Here is a 19,237-nt window from a genome sequence, read left to right as displayed (position 1 = left end):
AAACGAACTGGGCATGTACTTTAACCGAAAACATGTGGACAAGTTCAGCTTGTCTACGATATGGAAGAGGTTAAATTAAATTGAACAGGCTGCACTAGAATCTTTTATCAGTGCTTTAGGGCTGTAAGACTGCTATAATTGTTGCTATGTTTACATAACCTATGCACACACCCAAAACAACTGCGAAAGTTGTGTTGCAGTATGACTTTGATCTGGGCAAGTTGGTTTATAGCAATCGGAAGGCACAGCACAACTGAGACAATGGACATGAACACGCAACACACGTGCTGCGTGTTCTTTTCCATTGTCTCAGTTGCGCTGTGCCTTCCCATTGAAGGTTGTGTACTGTGGCCAACTCAGTGATGCCACCTACTGATACATTCAAGACTTCAAGAAGTCACAACAGTGACTGTTGCTAAACTGGAATACCGTTTTCTTGCCTAATGCAGTTGAGCCTCAATATAACAAACATAGATATAATGATTTATGAGATATATTAAAGCTCTTATAAAGCTCTCAATGCCTATTTCAGCATGTAGGAAATACATTCTTATAATGAATATCGGTTATAATAATGTGGCTAGTCTGTTATAATATGAGACTTTGTTATCCACCATAATTTCTTACTAAAGATAAACATGACACTCCCCGTGAAGGAATGGCACCTTTTCCTAGGTTAGTAGTGAATTCCTGTGGCTATTTCATCAATTGCAGAAGGGTTTAAAATAGGGGTGTGCGAATATTCGAAATTTCGAATATTTTTCGAATAATGTTTGCTATTCGATTCGATTCGCACTGAAATTTTACTATTCGAACTATTCGAACTTCCCAAAGACAAAAGCAGTCAACGTCCGATTGAAAGTGACCCCTTCAGATTTTCAATATGCTTCACCGCATTACACTCTCGTATTGCGGCAAAGCTGCTTTTCAAGCTCCGTTACGGTCGAACTTAGCCAAGAGACAAAATCCGGTTGGAAATGGTCCCTAGATTTTCAATATGCTTCACCTCATCACACCCCCGTATTGCGGCAAAGCTGCCTTTCAAGCTCCGTTACGGTCGAACTTAGGCAAGAGACGGTCAACGTCCGATTGGAAGTGGTCCCTAGATTTTCAATATGCTTCACCTCCTCACACCCCCGTATTGCGGCAAAGCTGCCTTTCAAGGTCCGTTACGGTCGAACTTAGCCAAGAGACAGTCAACGTCCGTTTGGAAGTGGTCCCTAGATTTTCAATATGCTTCACCTCATCACACCCCCGCATTGCGGCAAAGCTGCCTTTCAAACTCCGCTACGGTCGCAAATGTATTAACTCAAGAAAACGCTGGTTCCAATATGGAGATGAAAGATGTGGTAGAGTTGGGGGCTCAATTAATGCTGTTTTGGACCTGAAATTTGGGCAGGAAGTCCGAAAAATTGGACGCCGAAGCTTTTTAGCATCCAAAATTTCAGATGTTCTTATATATCGACGTCTACGAGGCAGATTTGGAACTCCGGACTTGAGGGGAGCACACCCTTGTCTGCCACATCAGTTGGGCTTCCACAGAAGTTGAAAGAGGAGGAGAGGCTGAGGAAATGGCATCTTTGCCTATCACGTGTATAGTGTTGTCGGCAACACTTTGGTTGCACCAAATCATGTACATAAATGCAATTCGGCCTCTACATTGCCTCACTCTTGATAAGAAAGACAACTATGAAATATGACCCCACCAGCGTTTCATCAACCTAGCGAAAAGAAACACTTTCATGTTGCGATCTCACAAGAACATACTTAGGGATTCTCTGCAACTTTTTCTGTAATTTCACTTCGAATTATTCGAAAAATGTTTAAGAAATATTCGAAAATTATTCGAAATTATTCGATTCGATTCGCACTCAATCTTTATTATTCGAATTCGCTTCGCACCCAAAATTTTGCTATTCGCACAGCTCTAGTTTAAAACTGATCTTGTTAACTGACTCGCAAATGGCATAACAAATGCAGCAATTAAGTTATTCAATGACATCAACTGTCCTCTCCGAATGCTATGATCAGCTTGCAATGTCCAAGCATTTAGTACACTGCTCTTTCAGAAATTGCAGTGGCTAAAACATTCATATGAAGAGGCCCACAATATGCACGCAGCAGAACTGCTGCTTCATTTACAGTCTCAAAGAACTTTCTCAATGTGCAACACATTTCTTATTGCTCAGAAAAGTAATTTTGCAAAAATAGCTGCAAAAATTTTATTTTCTGCAAGACAGCCATCGCATGAAAAAATCAGCACGCCAAATAAATACAAGGAAAGAAGATGAGATGGGACGAAGCCCCGACTTTGGACAACAGCGCTTTATCCCCTCTCGTCTTTTTTCCTCATGTGTATTCAATGTGCAGACTTTGTTCATAACAGACCTTTATCAACACACACACCCAGTATATCTTAACAAGTGAATGTATATCTTTTTAAACGCCAAGGTAATGGGAAATTTATGCAATAGACTCGAAATAATCTACAGTCACTCTGGTGGGTGCAATGTGGTAATGTCACAACGCATCACAAAATTTAAATGCTACCACATTGTTCTGGGGTTATACTGCAGAACTTGGGCAAATGAGGCAGCCATTTTATGTAAGCTGTAATTTGGTACATTTAGGAGCGGCTATGTTTGATGATCTCAGAAATGCAGTTTATAGGATTGCAAGATACTTTGCTTGTAGAGTCCTCACCTGATCTCATTTCTGGAAATTCTTGAAAAATATTTTGCAAGGCTGTATATTTACAGAGTACTCACTCACACATATTTTTGAAGATGTAGAAACGTTGCCACATGCTTAGTATTACGCGTGAAAGAGTGACAGTTGACAGGGATGAAGATTAGGAATTGTATACATGACATGCTAATTTAATGCAATAAGTTGGTCTAGAAGTGTTCTGTTTGGCGTTGTTGACATTATCTCGATGTCATGACATACAGCAAGGTTTGTCAACTTAGCATAACGATAAGGTTAGGTATGACGATACTGCTCACAAAATGAACAATAAAAGAGCATTCTGCATGCATTTTTTCTGCCTGTTGCCACACATTGCAGCAGTAGTAACAGCAGGAACGAGGCCAGCCAATTCATAATGACAATGTGATGCATCCAGCTCTTGCACACAGAAAGCAATAGTAGTTCATACAAAAAGGAAGTATGGTGAATTATTCTGGGCTGTCTCACACTTGCCAGTAGTTTGCATAGGTTTCAGGGGGTTTGAATTTTCTCTTGTGTCTGTTCAAATCTCCTGTGTCCGTGTTCGCATGTCTTACCTTTTTTATGATCGCTGTCTTGCCAGTTCAGTATGCTGCTAGCCCCTGCGTATTTTCTGCTACACTAAGGCTCAAAGCTATATGTAAGTAATCAAACATCGTGAATGATATAAGAGGTTTCACCAGAGGAGTATGAGGGCTGCTGCAAATCCTACAACCAAATCGAAAGACGTGACAACAAAGTAGCAGGAGCAACACTAGAAGGAATGAAGCTTTTGTAACTACTTTCCACTATCAACCCTAAGACTGTTGAATGTACAGACAGGTCCACTGTTAAAAGGGAACACATGAGTGCAGGGCATGGCCGGATTTCGCTCTCTTGCAGAAGCATAATGACTTACATCCGCATAAATCTACTGGCTGTTGGCAGTTCTGACTCCTTTTGACAGACTAGTGCTGTGCACAAACAATTTTTGCACATCCAGTAGCACTTAGGGGGCCAGCAATATGAAAGGTGATCATTCGAGTGTTCCCTTTAACAGTGGACCACACTGTACAAGGCCACCTCTAATCACTTCGTTTCACGGTCTTCAGCATCTTAGCACGATGAACAGGATGGATTCTGTTCACAAGAAAGTGGTATCCTTAAAAGATGGATGGCAACCGCATTGTCTCTTCATTGTAACAGTTGTGGTTGCCATCCATCTTTTAAAGATACCACTTTCTTGTCAAAATACCACGACGAGCGCGCGTGCCTCATTTCAGTAGCCTCATTTCAGTAACCCTATCTAATATGCTCGAGCTGGTGCAAAACCGTGCAGCCCGTTTTGTCAGTTCTAACTATGACTTCACGTTTAGTGTTACTGCAATAAAGGATAGGTTGGGGTGGGAATTACTAAGTACACGTAAAAAACATTAGATTAGAAATGCTTTTCAAAATCTTTCATGGCTTGGTCAAAATAGATAAAGAATCTTACATTTTACCTCCCCATTTCTTGTCTCACAGAAGTGATCACCCTCTAAAAATAAGAGAAAGTTTTTGCAGAACAAACGTATACCTATACTCGTTTTTTCCACATACACTCTCCCAGTGGAATCAGCTTCCACAGGAGATTGTTGACTGTCGCACTGAAACTTCGTTCAGAGACATACTGTTACGCTCATAGTTTTTTTGTTTGTTTTTGTTGTTGTTGATGTTGTTTTCATAGTTATCCATTTATGTAAGCATATGTTACCCTGTGTATTCCCCCCTGCAATAATGCCTTCGGGCGCTGCAGGTACTTTAAATAAATAAACAAAAAAATAACAGCCACAATAGCTGTGAGGCATGTGTAAGCCTCCCCTCAATTTCTCTCCTTCTGAAGGAGATAGAATTCATGCCCCATTGATTGCCTTAATGCCCCTGCGCAGGCCGAGTCTTTAATTTTCTTTAGTTTCACTGCAATAGTGGTGAAGTATATTTATGCTGACTGAAGGAATAAAACACACTTGGTTATTAGCCAGTGCCGTGGTCTCGTTTCCTTTCTTGTCCCATCTTTTTAGCACTGTTTTTCACTCGTAATCATAAACCAACCAGCCCAAATGCATACCCTACTACCACATATTGTTCACCTCAGCAAAGTAATGTTTTCTTCCAAAGCTGTTGAACATTGCTTTAGTTTTCTGCGTATTTATTTTCAGACCTACCATTCTGCTTTCCTTATCCAATTCAGTAAACATGATTTGCAATTCGTCCCGAGTTACTCATCAAGGCAATGTCATCGGCAAATCGCAGGTTACTAAGGTACTCTCCATTAACTCGTATCCCTAACTGTTCCTGATCTAGGGTCCTGAAAACCTCCTGTAAGCACGCAGTGAACAGCATCGGGGAAATTGTGTCTCCCTGCCTTACACCCTTTTTTATTGGAATTTTGTCGCTTTCTTTATGGAGGACTATGGTGCTGTGAAGCCACTGCAGTATTTCCTGCAGTATTTTTATATATGGTTCGTCGACGGCTTGATTCCGCAGTGCCTGCATGACTGCTGAGATTTCAACCGAATCAAATGCATTCTCGTAATCTATGAAGGCTATATATAGGGGTTGGTTATATTCCCTGCATTTCTCTATCACCTGATTGATAGTGTGAATATGTTCCATACTCGAGTAGCCTGTACAAAATCCTACTTGGTTCTTCGGTTGATTGAATTCTAAGGTGGTCCTAATTCTATTAGCCCTTACCTTTGTAAATAGCTTGAAGACTACGAACAGTAAGTAAATATACATCTATATTTATATATAATATCCCGAAAGGTGAAATTAACTCATTGATTCTTGCTTTTTTGCAGACAGCCTTAAATTTCTATCTATCCGTGACATCAGGCCACCCGACATTTCCTCGCGACACACTTCTAATTTGTTATTCAGTGCGGCTTTCCCTGATGCTTTAGCCAGCATAAATATTCCACTGTATTCTTTTTACTATCGAAAAGAACTAGTACTGCAATGTCTGCACTTTCAATACAAACTAGGCGTTCGAGTTGTGTGGTGAAGTACATGCTGTTACACTTTATGGAAAGGCTCGCAAGGCAGTTAAAATAGAGGGTTGAATAAGTAATTGGTATACTGTGTCCGAATTCCAATGCTGTGCTAAATGAAATTTGCAAGAGTGAAAGGTTTCGCATTTTATTTAGCCAGGTTCTTTAACTTGAACTTTACCGCAGTCATGAAGCAGCGCCCATGTACTGCGGCAGTGTGTCACCGTGCTTTCCTAGCAAAATCCCACAGGCCACCGCAGCAGCTGGCATTGTTAAAAAATACTGACCATTGCATGGTAGTAAAACTTCAGTTCCCAGCACGAAGTCTTTTGAAGGACAGAACAAATAACACTACAATATGTTTGCAAAATAACCTAACTAAAACGAAAGGCTTTAAGTACATACATGTACTGCTAACTGTAATTAACACAACCTTCATATCGTCACGGGAATCATGAATTACATGGGAGAGACAGAAGTGGGTATACAGTCGAACCCGTTTATAACGAACTCGAAAGTGTCGCGAAAAGTGGTCGTTATATCAGTAGTTCGTTGTATATAGACTCGCCCTTAAAAACGTGCACCTAGCGGCCAAGCCGTTTTTTTTTTTTTTGTGCACTTTTATTAAAGTGCTAACAACCCCTTCGGTGACAAGCTAAGCCTTTTCGCATCGTGAAGCGACGCCCGCTGCGTGCTCACGAGTGAATTAATCACCTTTTCAATGAGATGACACCGTTTCACCGAAGCACGGTACCGCGACGTGGAGCCGATCATCCCTGGCCAGTTGCGTGCAGCGCGTCGCCTACTCGGGTCGCAGAGTCACTGCCGGGCCGCTTGCTGTATGCCGTATGCGCGCATTTGTACATTCTTCGTGTTTGCTTCACTCCGGACCGTGCACGAGTGCGGCGACTAGCCTCTTCGTTCAACGCGGCGAAAACAAGCATTTTCCAAGCAACGCGCACTCTATGTCTCCGCGATGCTCTCGCGGCCCTGCACGACGATGCACGGCGCACTTCAGTTGTCACATAGTCAAACACGCAGTATACGCTTGCTGTCAGTGCATCGACGTTTCTCGGTGCCCGCGCCGCTCAACAACAGCGAGCTATTTTCGTTTCTACAAAGCGACGCGCACTTTAAAGCGGTCTCGCACCACGCGGCAGCGGCAAACTTGCGAACGGCAGCATGGCGCGCTCGTACTGCCGTCAATGCGCAGTGTACGGCGTACGTCACGCGCGCAGCCGAGCAGATACCTACAGATGACTGTGATAAGGTTGTCGGCTATAAGGCATAATGGCACGTTCATCGACGGCCGCCACCTCGCCTTCGTTCTTTTCTGATGCTTATCCGCGATGGCATCGCCGCAATCGCGCGGAAGTCGTAATCACCGATCGACCGGTCTCTGCCGTTACCGAAAAGACAGACGACTTTTCGCGGCACATTGTGGCGTCGACGAGTTTAGGGGCGCAGTGAACCCTTTTGCGATGGAAAGTTATCGCGGTTATCACTTCTTGCATTTATGCCTTCTTGCGTTCCAAGGCATAAATGGTTCATCACAGGCGGTCGTAGCTGCAGACAACGGCGTCAGGAAAGGTTACTGTGTGAAAGCTGACCGCAAGGCTTCATGCTGCCTACTATTTTTTTTTCCGTACTGCCATTCTACCACTGAAGAAACGCCTGGAAAGTGAGCGACGTCGCTCGCAGCGTCCGAAATCTGCGTGCGGTGCTCGCCGATCAGAGTTATCTTAGTCGCGAGTAAACTGGAGCGAGGCACGCGTGAGCGCGCGCCCCTGTCACGCTTTGGAAGGCATGTTTTAACTTTTTTTCGCTTCGTATGCGCCATATTTTTACCGCGACCTTGACTGAAGTGTTCGTTGTAAAAGTAGGAGGCTTTGAAATATGTTCGCTACATCTGGACGCAGCTTCAATGGTTAGTATAGGAAAATCGTAAGTGCACCCAAACATGGTCGTTATAACCGATAGATCGTTATAAGTGGGTTCGACTGTATTACAATATTTACTAGTAGCTGTGCCACCAAATGGCTGCCAGCATCTGGCGCCGCATTCCAGCTTCTTCGTCTCTGGGATGTCTCCAATGGTGTGCTCATGCACAATGCCTCGTAACTATATATAAAAGACTGGCAACTCAGAAAAATTAAAGGAACCCTGAAACGGTTTTTTGAAGTTTTGTCAGCGTTTAGGCAGGGGCACCCCCAAATCATTCGCACCAGAAATTAAGTGACGCACTGTCTACCAAGGCCGCTACGGAATTTATATCTATACCCTCCTCCTCACCACTGCCTTGCACCCTCAACTCACAGACACCCTGACATCGCCGGCGATCGCAGCGCTCTCATGAGCGCACTCGACGGTTTGAGCTTCGCCCAGTCATGGCTAAAGCCCCTCCATCGAGTCTACTGCCGCTTTTTTAAGTACCGCCATCTATTGTTCGACGACGACGCCCACTTCCGGTTCCGGAGCTTCCGGAAGGAAGTTCTTGAGCCACTTCCTTCCACTTTTTCCTTCCATCTTGTTTCTGCGCACGTATGTGCACACGCCAGAAAGCACATATTTGCTTCTCCGTTTCGCAAGTGGTGTTGTTTTGAGGTTCGTTGTAAACTGGCTGCCGCCGAGCGAGTTTTCGCTCGGTGTTTCTGCGTCGCGAGGGCATGGGCGGGCATGGGGCAGGTGCACCAACCGGAAAAGCAGCAGAAACATCATGGCGGCACTTCGGCTTCCGCTAGGCGGGGAACTGGTGTAAAGGGAGAGGGGGCAGACGAGTTGGCGCTACTTAACCTAGCCGGCGAAAAACGCATGGAGGGGCTTTAGTCATGGCCTCAGATATTGTGCGCCGACGGGTTGCGCGCATTCTCGGAGGCCCAACAAAGACGAAGCTCGCGGAGTGGTTGATATCTGCTCCGACAGGTGCCGCCCCACTACCAGCAGATCTTATCTTATTCTCCTGTACGGCGACAATCTCCAAAAGCATGCGGACAAACAAAAATAATTCGAGAACGATCACCGATACGCGTAAACTCGGGCAATGTGGTTGTGTCTTCAGGGGTGAAATTACAGCCACAAAAATGTCGATCGTGGCGTTGAACGGATAGTGAGAGCGCGACGCTCATTGCAGCGACGAGCTGAAGGGATTCCGCTCGCCAGATGCCTCACGAACATTGCACGATTTCGCAGCTTTACAAGTCACCAATGCTAGACATTGCTAGATATGTGGTACAAAACACGGCTAGGGAAATTATTAAATCCAAGAAAAGAAACTCGAGATAAACACTGTCGCTCAGTCACGTCCAACGCGAGTACGTTGTAACACAGGCAGACGACGCTCGCTGCCCAAGGAGGTTCAGTGACGTGTACTAGACATATCCAATCAGAAGCTCAGCCGCCTGCGTGACGTCGCGCTTCCAATACCGACGCGCACTGGAAGTGGGTGGTTTGAAAACGCGTTTGGGCTGCGCGCTGTGATCGGTGGCGATTCGCAGCTTCAAAGCTTGTAATAAATTACACAGTTTACGTACAGATCTTAAATCGGTCTGTAAATGATCCTTAGGACTTGCTCTACCAGCTCAATGTGTTCGTACAAAATCGTCAAAACCATTTCAGGGTCCCTTTAAGGCAGCTTTGCACTAGTGGTACCAAGCCTGAAGGAAGTGCGGAGCAGGGCGGCTCTTTCCAACCATGCCTTCCTTTTTTTTCTTTCTTTCTCTCTCTCTCTCTCTATTTCTCACTTGATTCTTTTCTGTATCTTTTTTTTCCCTCATTCTCTATTCCTTTGGTTCTATCTTTCCCTCTTTCTTTCTCTTTCTACATTTGTTTCTATTTCTCTCCTTCTCATGCTGTCTACGCTATGCTTTGCTCTCTCCCGTTCTCCTTTTCCTCCTCCTCACCCTAACTTTCCTTTCTCACTCTCTTTGTTTTTCACCTTCACTTTCTCCCTCTATCTCTTTCTTGCTCATGACGAAACAGTGCTTACAATGACGATACAGTGCTTACACCAGGTCCTCAGCATGAGAGTAAATGGCCGATTTCACTACATTATTTCTGCTGTCGTGACGAAGAGGATGCGTCACAGGTGAAACAGGAATGAAGCAAGCAGCCTGTGCACTTCAATGTTGTGAAATCGGGGCACGAACATGTGGAAGCATCGCAGTAAGTTTATACCAGCGCTGGTAATGGCAGCGCCAAGATGACAACACTGTTAAAATACTCTATTCATCAGTTCCAGTGCTTGCGAAGAAACCTTGTGACGATGCACACATCCCCTGGCAAGGTGTTTTCACTGCAGTGCTCGCATGTCCTGTAAACTGGTTTCCACAAAAGATGCGGGCCAAGCCAAGATGCACCAGTGTTTCTGCGGCGGCACTACCTGACGGCGAGTATACACGGGGCCACTGGGAACCGATGTCTTCTCTCTTGGACCTTGGAGCAGCTCGCACGCAGTCAACTCACACGTGCCATGACGATCTCCGCGGGGACTATTTTGTGGACACCTTCCTGTCCTCCTAAATAGGCCACTGTTCACGAGGCATGACCCGCAAACTTCACTCGCTCATTATCCTGCCATGGTGAGTGGAACATCACCAATTCCGCACCATGTCACATTGGCACGCTAATGTATATATGGCTAGCGGGCTTGTTACGTAAAAAGGTGCAAATAAATGCTATTTCACTGGTTTGCATTACGGTGTACTGTGTCCTTGGTTCCTCGAGCGCAAAAGACCCCACAACTTGTGCATTCGCTGTCTTGGTTATTTCAATCTTTTCTATGACTTTTGTTCAGCTTTTGCTTTCCGTTTCTCTCAGTTTAGCATGCAAGTTCCCTCCTCGCATAAAGCAGATTGTTGTCATTGCTGTGTATAGTCAGAAAGCAGTACAAAGCATGACAAGGTGCACACGAAGCCCTTTCTAATATCTTTGCATTTTCGAAGCTAAGTAACCTTGCACTGCAGTCCTCGTTTAACAGGTCTTCACACATTGCCCATGCACTTTAGGAGCCTCAGCGAGAAAAACGGCAAGCAAAACAGCACCTTTGTGTTGTGTCGCTGCGGCAGGAAATAAGCATGCAGGAAGGGCGCATGAATTTTGTGCTCGTGTGCGAGCATGCTCAGGAAACCGCAAGCAAAGAGCGTAAAAAGGTTTACAAGCTGAAAGCGACAATGAAACTTAGCCGTGCCCATTTGCTGTACTTCTGCAATTGAGGTGACACGATGGTGACACAGCGAGCACGATGATAAGATGACATCAGGCATGCTCTTGCTCACTCACAATGGCATGGACACCATTTTCAAGCTGGAGTGTTACAGCATTTTTCTTTGGCAAAAAAAAAACAAGAACACACTAAAAAAACAAAAATAACTGGAGTAGAACCTCAGTACGTTTGTTAACTGTCACATCGGTTCTCTCCTTTGGCTTTTCGCAATGGCTTGTTTTCCTGGTTCTTTGCTATGACTGTCTGATATTGTTTTGCTGCTATGGAAAGCTTACAGAAAGCCCGAAGCACGATGGCAGTAAGCTTCTTCTTCCGTGTCTTCGAAGGTTGTTCTTCTTTTTTCTTCCAACCTAGCTTTAAATAATGCGTGTATGTGCTACGGTTAATACGCTTTCTTGCTTCGCTGTAGTGTCATTGCATTGTTTAGACAGACACACATGCTTGCAATCACTGAGATCCCATTTGGATCAAATTACTCTGAGCTTCTTAAAATCGCCTATATCATGACCTTATCATAGCTGTTAGTGCTCAACTGACTACTGAAAGCATCCAAAACATAGAGATGACCTCCACGCAGATGGTATTTAATTAAATGCAAAGTTTCAGCGCGACTTAACTTTTAGCACGTGCTCTTTGTCTGAGCACATAGTCAGTGACTCAAGCCAGCATGAAGTTATGTTTCTAGCATTAAATTGTGTGTGTACATGCACGATTATGTGTTTGTAAAAAGAACATCTAATTGCAATTTTGCCATTATAAATATAGAATATATTTTCTGCATAAAGATGCACAAATTGAAGATTGCAAATGTATCTTAAATGCGTTTTTATAATAAAATATATTAACAGTCAATGATCATGTTGTGCTCTGTCTTATACAGTCGCCAACCGATTTTTTGGACGCCAAGTTTTCTTTTGTTTCCAGCGCTCACTCACTCCACAAAACCAATGTACTAAATAGTGGCAATCAAAATTTAGGATGGACTATGTTGCCTTGCACATTTTTTCAAAAAACCTTCCGAGCTGTGTGGCTGTTAAAATTAGATGTGCACTGATTTGGCACCTAGCTTCTGCCAACCAGAAATCAGTGCTAGTTAGGCATAATGGCCCAAGGAATATTCAGGAGGTGTCGATTTCAAGTATTTACCATTAGTCAGTGAGGTTCCTACGAGTAGCTAATCAGTGTTCAAGCCTGGAATTAGACACACAATACAGACTGCTGGCCATTTCATCAGAGGTGTTTGGATTTGTGAGAAACTGCCAGCAACTGCTGCATGTGTATCTAGGAGGCTCACCTGCATGCTTACAGGAGAAAAAAGGGTAAGCTCACAGGTAAGCAAATTCTGAGGTGAACTTTCACAATATAGTCTAAACCATTGTAATGGCCCCGGCAGTCTCTCTACTGAATGATAGTAACGATGATGATGATGGTGATGACGACAATAACCACACATAAAGGCAGCAATGTGAAATGCCTCAGCAGTATCTACCTTCGTAAAATTTAAGGTGGATATCACTTCAAAAGTGAGGCCCAACACTGAGTCTGCGAACAAATTTTTCACACTGCTAGCAATGTAGAAAAATTACTGAACTCATTTTTTCCCCAGGCTGCCCGGTTTTTCTGACATTTTTTGGTGCTATCTCGGCGTCCATAAATTTGGTCAGCGACTGTATAAGGTACTGTCTCCTACACTTAATGGAAGGCTCTCGAAGCAACAAAGGTTACGGTCAAGCAATAGCAAACAAAAAAAAGAGAAAGCCAAGCAGGTTGCAGGCTACAAGGAAGCAGTTATTTCATGCAAAAGGACAGATTTCACACAAAGGCAGCACACCAAGCGTACGCCAGGGGCAGCGTTGGTGCAGTAAGCAAACAAATTGGCACAAATGTAGCAAACATGCGATTCCTCCTTTTATTGTTTTTAAAACCCACTACGTGTTCCCATGTATTGGTGTCCCATTGACACTGAGGTCAGTGGTCAGTTTTTCGGTTTTAACGTATTTCCTTCAGGGCCTGCGCCAAGCTTGCAGCTGCTGCTACCTCCCTTTAGGACCCAAGGTGTGGAGGGTCACTGCAAACAAACAAATGTGTATGCCTAAACATTATACAGCTGGCCCACCTACGATGTTACCGTGCCATGCTTTCAAAGACCCACGTAGTAGCTTGCTCTCCAACATAATGTTCACTGGAAGGTTAGAGGAAGTCAGTGTGTCCACTGAGAGGCAGCCAACTCGCAGCTAGCAAGATACTATGGCCACATCACTACTAGTGACATTAGTTTCCCATTAGTATCTTCATAAAGCACTCACACTGATTACAGTGAAAGTCTGTGATAAGAATTTAGAAGACAAAATGATAAACTTAACTGCTACAACATGTTATGTTGTAGCAACATTTATGTAACACAAGCTGTTTCACGCCAGCAGCTCAATAATGCTACCCCTGATGTATGGTGCCTCAATGAAAAGCACACATAGTTTGCTAAGCTTACTCTTTGTGTTATGCCAAGGAATCTGAGTGATGCCTATGCAGAGAAGCAACATAACTGGCAATATGATACAATAAATGCGCAATGCCAAATTGACACTCATCACAGAGACACTTCCCTATTACAGTTGCCGACCAATAATTTGGATGCCGATAATTGGGACATGATTGATTGCTCATAGAGCTTCACAGCACCACCACTCCTCCCATGAAAATGATGTGCAAGGACAGCCAGAATTTCTTACACATTAAGCATGTTGTTTGATAACCTGGACTCTGCCTTTATGACTGCTTGCAATTTCCCATCATGCAACACTGCTGTTTTGTTATGTCACCAGTGCCTCCTTGGAACCAGACGCCTATGCAGTGCCAACCACACCAAGATTGCAGGGCAAGCCTAGCCAAGCCGCTATGTCGTGGAGATTGTGTTTTCAGAGTGTAGTACAGTCAAACCTCGTTAATACGTACCCGCTTTAAGCGTACTAACGGTTAAAACGTAGTTGCGACGAATCCCCGACCGAGTCTCATAGAGCCTAATGCATTCCCTGACCGCTTAAGCCGTAGTGCTTCGTCCTACGCCTACCGGTTAGTGCGTACCCTGCGTACCGCGATAACTTTTTGTGCCATAAAATTTTACTGCGCCGCTGAACTTCTTGACGCCACAATGTGCCACCAAAGGTTTTTCGTCTTTTCGAGAAGGGCGTAGATCGGTCGATCACTGATTCCGACTTCCGCGCGATTGCGGCGACGCCTTTGCGGGTAAGCATCGGGAAAGAACGAAGGTGAGGCGGCGGCCACCGACAAACGCGCCAGCATGACTAATCGCCGACTTCCTTATCACAATAAGTATCTCCAGATATCTGCTCGGGCACGCGTGCGGCGCAGCACTACTTTAAGCCCACTGCACGCTTTTAATAGGCGACACCCTGAACGCGCTGGGCTGCCAATCGCACGGCCCCCCCCCAATTGTGGGGGGCCGTGTTCAAGCGCGCGCCGCTTTGTAGAAACAAAAGCAGCTCGCTGTTGTGAAGTTGAGCGTTGCTGGTTGCGGGCGACGAGAAACCTCTTTGCATTGACGCTATCACGCTAAATGCACGCGAAATGTACGGTACAGCAAGCGTAGCGCTGTTGTAACCATACTGCACGCTTTTATTGGGCGACCACCCAAACGCGCTTCCGTCCGCTGCCAGGACCGCTAGAGCGTCGAGGAGTGCGCATCACCGCGTTAACCGAACAAGTTACTCGCCGCATCTGTGCGTGGTCTGGAGGGAAGTGGGTATGAAGAACACTCCCACAACAAATGTGCGCGTGCGGTACAGCAAGCGGCCCGGCAGTGACGGTGTGAGCCGAGAAGGCGACGCGCTGCACACAACTAGCCAGGAGTCGATCGGCTCCACGCAGCCGCACCGCGTTTCACCAAAACTATGTCAGTTTTCGTTTAGTAGCAGATCGCGGTACAGACGCACCCACATATATCGCGGAAAGCCAACACTGTCCGTTCTGTCGCTATGTCGGTCACTGCGTATACCGGACCCTGTAACAGTTCCGAAATGCTCCTTGGCATCGCCACCGCGCGCTATCAACACTAATGGACGGTCATGCGAGAGTACCAGAACCTTTTCTCCACTTTGGCAAAAAGAAAGAAAAGGTTTTGCAGTGGGTAGTTTAGGCAATACAGTCGAACCCACTTATAATGATCCCACATATAACGATCTATCGGTTATAACAACCATATTTGGGTGCACTTACGATTTTCTTATGGTAACCATTGAAGCTGCGTCCACATATAGCGAACATTTTTCAAAGCCTCCTACTGTTACAACGAACACTTCAGACACGGTCGTGGTAAAAATATGGCGCATACGAACCGAAAAAAAAGTTAAAACATTCCTTCTAAAGCGTGACAGGGGCACGCGGTCGCGCGTGCTCCGCTCCAGTTTATTCGCGACCACGGTGCTCACGACTAAGATATCCCAGATCGGCGAGCACCGCACGCAGATTTTGGACGCTGCAAGCGAGGTCGCTCACTTTCCAGGCGTTTCTTCAGTGGCAGAATGGCAGTGAGGAAAAAAAAAAATAGTAGGCAGCATGAAGCCTTGCGGTCAGCTTTCGCATGCCTGTGATGAACCAAACGATGCCTTGGAACGCAAGAAGGTATAAATGCAAGAAGTGATAACCACAATAACTTTCCATCGCATAAAGGTTCAATGCGTCCCTAAACTCGCCGACGCCACAATGTGCCGCAAAAGGTCGTCCGTCTTTTCGGTAACGGCAGAGACCAGTCGATCGGTGATTACGACTTCCGCGCGATTGCGGCGATGCTTTCGCAGATAAGCATCAGAAAAGAGCAAAGGCGAGGTGACGGCCGTCGATGAACGTGCAATTATGACTTACAGCCGACAACATTATATCACAGTCATCTGTAGATATCTGCTCGGCTGCGCGTGTGGCACATGCCGTACACTGCGGAATGACGGCGGTATGAGCACGCCATGCTGCCGTTCGCAAGTTCGCTGCGTCGTGCGAGACCGCTTTAAAGTGCGCGTCGCTTTGTAGAAACGAAAGTAGCTCGCTGTTGTTGAGCGGCGCGGGCACCGAGAAACATCGATGCACTGACAGCGAGCATATACTGCGTTTGACTAGGTGACAACTCAAGTGCGCCACGCATCGTCGTGCAGGGCCGCGAGAGCATCGCGGAGACGTCGAGTGCGCGTTGCTTGCAAAATGCTTGTTTTCGCAGCGTTGAACGAAGAGGCTAGTCGCCGCACACGTGCACGTTCCGTAGTGAAGCAAGCACTAAGAACGTACAAACGCGCGCATACGGCATACAGCAAGCGGCCCAGCAGTGACTCCGCGAGCCGAGTAGGCGACGCGCTACACGCAACTAGCTAGGGATGATCGGCTCCACGTCGCGGTACCGCGCTTCTGTGAAATAGTGTCAGCTCATTGCAAAGGCGGTTAATTGTGAGTACGCAGCGGGCGTCACTTCACGACGCGAAAAGGCTTAGCTTGTCACCGAAGGGGTTGTTAGCCCTTTAATAGAAGTGCAAAGAAAAAAAAAAGCGGCTTGGCCGCTAAGTGCACGTTTTTAAGGACGAGTCCATATACAACGAACTACTGATATAACGACTGCTTTTCGCGACACTTTCGAGTTCGTTATAAACGGGTTCAACTGTATTTGCTGTGGTACTGTACTTATTTCTTTGCTCGCGGCGATGGCGTACGTGAGGAGATGTAAATTTTTACTTGGTGGTTAATGCATACTACCGTTTAGTACGTAGTTATGCGGCGTTCCCGGCAGGTACGTATTAACGAGGTTCCACTGTACGTGTTCTACGCATCCAGTATTTGTTTATTTACACTTTAAATAGCAACACAATCTTGGGAAACTCATTCGGCTGCTGAAACCTGTCACAAATATTATGTCACTTAGGATCATCACACAGCTTCAAATGCTGCAAACTATGCACACGCTTGACACCTGTGCCAACAAGAGTGGCAATGAAACAATGGAAGTGCTAGACAATGACTGTTGTGAATGAAACCGCTACAGTTGGCCCCTGTTCCAACTAGTGAAGAAATAGAGATTTGGTGCATGATATGGTAATGCTTTTATCTATCTGTAGCAACAGCATGACAATGGCTCAAATATGAACTGTCCAGACTTGTACATTATGCCAAAACAAAGTAATCAATTACAATTAGTACTTCATTCGAAGATGCAGCTTATTATAGCGACAAATGGTTATGAAAGCAATTAAATGTGATTACAGTCAGCAATTGATAAAATGTAATCAATCACTTATACATTACTTTCCTCACAATAGTGGGCCAATGAAAAACTGAAAAAAATGTTCATGCTTGATTTCCCACTGTTATCTTGCAAAGTGGGCATCCCTATCAAGCCATAGAATTGCGCCACTTTAAACTGTTGGTCAACACTGGCTGCAAAGTTCAAACAAGGAGACAAATGTAAGTGCTTAGGTTTGCCTGTTTTAACATGTGCATCCGCAAGGCTGTTGCATGGCGTGATTCTATTCTTTCAATTGTTCTCGCAAAATTGAAGTGTTCAAAGCTGTGTCACCCGTTATATCTTGTCTTGTCAACAAAATACTGACTGGTTACATGTAACTGGTTACTGAAGAAAGCAGCTGAATTGCAGTAGGTCCTACCAAGAAAAAAGAAGCAAATGATAATTTACAGAACTCCCAAAAAAATGCAACTGACTACATTAAGTAATCACACAAAACTTTGTTTTTTTACGTACAAGCCTGACTAGATCACTTGCAAGTGTGTGCGCATACGTCAACGCACTGGCAAGCCGTTTATTGGCCACTTGTGCAATAAAATCACTTATTTTCTCATGAAACCACGATTTCAGACTTTTCATTACTGAGAATTTTGTGTCTCCGTCGAGTCCAAATTATCGTTTGGCGACTGTAGACGTTCAGGCAAAAGTCCCAAGAAGTATAAGGATGTTCACCCACCTACAAACGTCGAGGCTTGCCCCCCCACCCCTCTCACCCCCATTCCTGCCTGCAGCCAGCCATTCTGAAGGCACTGCTGCCCCTTAACCCCACTTTTTAGCAATGCTTTAACTACACAAAGAAACATAAAAAAGATGTGCCAGTATTAACAGCAAGCTATAAAGCCTCCAAAGGCCCTCCAAAGAAGCTCACCATGTGCAGTTTTTGTTAATGACCATTATCATCACATCCCTCAATGTACACTCCAGGCATTGTGCATGGCTAGACTTGCAAGCCAGGGCAGTTAGCGTTAACCAACAGGACTTGGTTCAGTACTGTCATGGCAACATGCCCTCACCTCTTGCCAGATGTAAGCAAGCAAAGCAGAAATCAATGAACTTGCAATGAAGAAGCATGCTTTTGAGTGCTCAAACAAGCCAGAATTGAATGCACTAAAACAAAAATTGGCAGAGCAGACCTCTAGATGGTTGATATCCATCCCAAGATCATTCAGGGACTCTTAACATGCATGGTGTTCGACTCTGTCATGCAAGCAGGAGCACACCAAAGCGGAATCTTGAGAAACCTTCAGTGTATGCTTGTTTTCTTTCTTTCTCTCTTTCTTTTTTTTTTGTTAAGGTAATGAGACACTGCTCATCCTACATAACTTATGAAAAAGATTAGTCAGAAGGAAAGAGAAAGTAAAAAAAAAATAGCAATTAACATGCAATCCAGCTTACTAAGCATGCTTCAGAAGGCAGAGTGAACCCCTTCGATTCATGACTGCCTACCATACTTGAGAACAGGATACTGTGCTCCCACTCCAAGTGTTTCTCCATCCCAATCGCAACCACAGCCTCAAGATGAGAAATACAAGCTGGTTTCGTTACATTTCCAAAACCACATATACCTCAAAGTTACAATAAAAAGATGACGGAACCTGCCGACAGAAACCTTGCAACTTGCAAGTGGTCACTTACTTGGGATAGGGTAGGTGATGAGGGGGGATAACCCAGAGGAGATCCGGGATTCTGTCCGAGAACCTGTGGTGAATGCGGTTGGTAGTAGCCCAGCTGCTGCTGATGTTGCTGCTGCTGATGTTGCTGATGTTGCTGCTGTTGATGTTGCTGCTGCTGATGTTGCTGATGCTGCTGCTGTTGATGCTGTTGCTGATGCTGTTGCTGCTGCTGATGCTGCTGTTGATGCTGCTGCTGCTGCTGTGCCTGCTGGGAACTACCCCCATATCCATCCAAGGAAAGTGCATTCGTGTCCATGGTAAGGCCCTGCCAGGGGAGAAGAAGCGGTACAACCTCTTGATTTCAAGCATA

General features: G+C 45.1%; 1 pseudogene; it reads right to left on the bottom strand.

The window, feature by feature from the left end:
- Positions 1-19,237, bottom strand: part of LOC119388391 (uncharacterized protein DDB_G0285291-like) — a 59,681-nt pseudogene extending 40,444 nt beyond the window's left edge.

This window comes from Rhipicephalus sanguineus, chromosome 3 (genome assembly GCF_013339695.2).
Source record: "Rhipicephalus sanguineus isolate Rsan-2018 chromosome 3, BIME_Rsan_1.4, whole genome shotgun sequence".
Lineage (NCBI taxonomy): Eukaryota > Metazoa > Arthropoda > Arachnida > Ixodida > Ixodidae > Rhipicephalus > Rhipicephalus sanguineus.
The sequence above is the reverse complement of the archived record's forward strand: the minus strand, read 5'-3'. Positions and strand labels throughout refer to the sequence as shown.